This window comes from Mustela nivalis (genome assembly GCF_964662115.1).
Source record: "Mustela nivalis genome assembly, chromosome: 4".
NCBI classification, from domain to species: domain Eukaryota; kingdom Metazoa; phylum Chordata; class Mammalia; order Carnivora; family Mustelidae; genus Mustela; species Mustela nivalis.
The window spans coordinates 161,717,960-161,722,130 of NC_139023.1; positions in this window are offsets into that span (position 1 = coordinate 161,717,960).

Here is a 4,171-nt window from a genome sequence, read left to right on the forward strand (position 1 = left end):
ATGCCTGGGCCATCTAAACATTAACTCCTGGGGAGGCTGACTAAGGGCACCTAGGCACCTAAGGAGAAGGGAAAGCTGACAAAGAACTGGGCCACAGGAATAAAAGGAAGGAGGAGGAATTAGCAGGGACCTTTTCTCAAGAGTTCAGAAGTCACACTCCCCACCTCTGTACACTGGGCCATCTGCCTCAGGGACCCCAGACCCTCAGTTCCCAGCATGCTGCCGCAAGACCAGTCTCCTAACACCTAACCCTAACACCACGACTGCATGGTCACTCTCCTTCTCAAAGCCCACGCTACCACAAAGCCTTCCACAATGTGACCCAATCTTTCCCTGCCACTCCTCCAGGCAAACTTATAATTCTAGCCAAACCCATGGACTGCTCACCTTCCCCTGAACGCACCTCACATCTTCCTGCCTCAGAGCCTTTTTCCTCATGCTGTTTTCCCTGTCAGTATCTTCCCTTGCCTGTCTTTTCTGCGGCCTGGAATCCTGCTCATTCTTCTATTTTGTAAGAGGTGGGTTGAGGGGCAGAGGGAGAGAGAAAGAATCTCAAGCAGACTCCCTACTGAGCTTGGAGCCTGATGTGGATCTCCGGACCCTGAGATCATGACTTGAGCCAAAATCAAGAGTTGGACACTTCCCCAACTGAGTCACCCAGGTGCCCCTGAAATCTTGCTCATCCTTAAAGATCATGCAAACCCCAGCCCTGGCCCCATGCACTCTCCCGTCCCTGAACCCACCGTGCCTGACTGGAAGTGGAGACCATCCCACTCAGGTGATCAAGAAAGGCAAGAATCTAGACAGTAACCCTCACTAGCTTCGACCACAGATGAGTTCATCTCTCTGAGTCTGCGCTGGCTCACACATGATATGGAAACAATGTCACCCCTTGAGGAAGGGGCTATATGGGGGAATGCCTCACATGCTGCCTGGAGCATCTCCAGAGTTCCGTGTGTATCAGTGTCCTTATTTCTAATAGCTCCTGTCTCCTTTCCCCCTCTTTTGGGATGTACCAAATGCCACTTTGCTATTTTTTTAGGTTTGAGAGAGAGATTTCCAGAAGTCCTTAAATTTCAAGTGTCTTGAGATCTTGACAGGGGATGAAACAATATCTTGTCCACCCTTTTTGTTTGCTGAAGGGCTAGTGCAGTGTTTGTACATTGTAGGGAGTAAATAAGTATTTGGATTAACTGCTTAGGACCTGTCCCCGCCCAAGTCCCGCTAAGGATGGAGGGTGGAGGCAGGATTCTGGTTCTCCTTCTGCCTCCATCTTGAGGGACTGCAAGGTACTGGGCCAAGGGCTTCTTTCTCAACCTTCAGTTGGTTTAATTCCCTCGATAAATGCTTGTTGTGTAACGCACAACCATTCCACAAGCAGGAATAAGGACAGTTCTGGACAAGCTGTGGTATGTGCCATAAGGCCAGGGCAAGTGGGCAGCCAGAGAGCCCCATGGTACCACAGGCAACTGCTAGCCCAAGAGAGGAGGCAGGTGTACGGAGCACAACAGACAGCAGTGGTCTCGGCATGCAAGCATTCTGGAGAAAGGCGTGCTGGACAGCAGGAACCTCACGTTCAAAGATGGGCAGGGGTGCTGGCCGAATGGCAAGGGCTGCTGTTTTGCCACAGCCCCTGGAGGGGACTCATAGGGACAGGGCTGAGTGGGGTTGTACAGGAGCTAAGGAGTCCACTGGGGATCGCATAATGTGGGCAGAGCTGCGGTTTAGGGTGACGGAGGGTGAGAGAAATGTGTCATGTCCTGGAGGGGGTGGGGGTGTCGGGAGGCAGAGACAGGACTCGGAAAGCTACTGTAGTAACTGAGACAGACCCTAGCGAGGTCTGGCAATGGTGCAGAGTTTTCGAGTGTGGGAGAGAAAGCAGTGGTGCGCAAGGGGATGATGGCTGACGTGCTGCATTGCTAGGAGAGACTCAGCAGGAAGAACAAGGCGAGAAGAGAAAGGCAGAAATCTTAGGCAATGTTTCTGTGAAGTGGAGCCAGGGAAGTGAAGGGTCCCAGTGACAGAGAATGAAGAGGTAGGAAAGAGCTTCAAAAAGGGACAGTCCTTCATGGGATCCAGGGCTGAGGCAGAGGACACCTAGGTCTGAGGCCGGGGAGCTCACTGGCCACTGAAGTATGAGGGATGGGGCTCAGTATAGTGACTTTAATACAAGCCAGCTTGCAGGGACTAAAAAATGAGTGGATTACCCCCCCTGCCTCATCTGGCTGTTGGGAGGACAGGACAGAGGAGGGGAGATCTGTATGCGGGCTGTTCTTAGCTGGAGGTTTTGGTAATCCTGACCAGCACAGGATCTGAGGCACCTGCTGCCGCCTCCCTCTACTTGTTCACATCCTCCCAGAGATGGATGCACTCATCTTGCCCTAAGTCTTCCCCCACGGTGTCCACCCCCATTTGCACACTTGCTTAGAAACTTCTGGCACACAGAAGCAGCTGGGATTGCTGCAGGCAGCTGTGGGGTGGTCCAAGGTCCTCAAGGAAGCCTTCTCCCTCCCCTACCCATGTTAAATCCCTCGAGACCCCATGATCCGAGATCCATTGCTTTGGCCTCTTTCTTTCAGCATCTTTGAAATCAGCCCCAGTTTGGGGGCGGGGGGGAATGAGCAGAACAGACTTCGCCAGAGTATGAAGAGGCCCTCTGGGTATGGAGCCTGGACTTGGCAGAGGCACGAAAAGGTGTGGTGAGAGGGTTCAGAGAGCCAAGCCTGAGACCCAAGGCCACCAGCAGGCGTCAGACGTGCCAGGCTCAGGCTCGGGGCTCAGGGCTCAGGGCGGGGCAAGGCAAGTCACTCTGAGATGGCACAGGCCTCAGAGGCCGTCTTCCTCCCTCACCCTGCCCACTCTCAGTCCCTCCTCACCAGGTTTCACCTCAGAAAGCAAGAAAGGAAACAGTGAGGGCTTTCTGGAGCCGGCCCCCAGAGGCCTGTCTGTGCTGGGGAGGTCAGAGAGAGGGAGGGAGGGGCAGGAGAAAGGCGGAGAAGAAAGCAGAGCAAGACAAAGGGCTCGGGTCCACCTTTGAAGCTGTCTCTAACCCAGCCAGGGCGGGTGGGGTGGGTCTGAGATGCCGGCTGGGGGGAGGCAGTCTAGAGTTATAAAGAATGTCTTAAATTCCTGTGGAAATCAGCAGGATTGTAAGAGCCCCCCTCGCCAACACACCTCCTTCCCAGCCTCCTACCCCTGCCCCCCAAGTCCAGACCTCCACACCTGGGGGCCCCAACCCTTTGTCCTCAGGTAATTGCTGGGTGTTGCCCCTGTGTTTAAAATCCCATTGAATTCACCCGTTATCAGCTGTGGCTCCGGACCACCCTCTCTACCCCCCAACCCCCAGAAAACCACCCCCAACACATCTCCTGCAGTCTTCACCAGGTTTAAGGCTCTTTGTGATGTGTGTGTGGGGGAGAGCAACCTGATGCAAAGCACTTATGACAAGCTGGGGGAGAATGTCTGTCCCAGGGCCTGGGGGACCTCCCTCTTGGCGGCTGCCTTCAACCTGCTCAGAGCTGGGGGTGTCAGACCGCTCCAGTCCTCACCGAAGGAGAGGCGAGGGACCCCCAACCCCCACCGACTCCGACTGTTTCACCCACCTCCCATTTTGACCGAACCAGGCTCCTCCCCAACTTCCAGATCGGTCCTTATAGGCCATTCTTGGGAAAAGTCGGGGAGAAGGGAGGTCTATTCATCCTTTTCCCCTCTCTCTCCACAACACTTCCCTCTAATAGCTTTGCAGAAAGAAGGGGAAACTGAGGCTGGGGGTCCAACGACAGAAGAGCGGGCTGGGGCGGGGAGCCTGCTAGCGAAGGTCTTTCCCCTCTACAAGATTAAGCGCAGAGGAGGAAAGAGGCAGCCTTTATGGCCTCTTAGTTCTACTCCCCAAAAGCACACCTGGAGGCGTCTGGGAAAGCCCACCCGAGAAGCCGGAGCGGGGGAGGGGGCGCCGGGCCCCTAACCCGCCCGCCGCGGCCCCCCTCCCCACAGGGAAGCGCGGCCCAGCCCGCCGCCTCTAATTGCGACTTCCCCTCAGGTGTGGCCCCCGCCCCCGCCCCCCGCGGGGACCCGGGGAACAAGAGGACGCATTCTCGCCCTCACTCCCCCTTCCGCTCGGCCGAGCCCTCCTCCCCCATCCCCCGCCTCCCCTCCCCCCTCCTCACCGGAA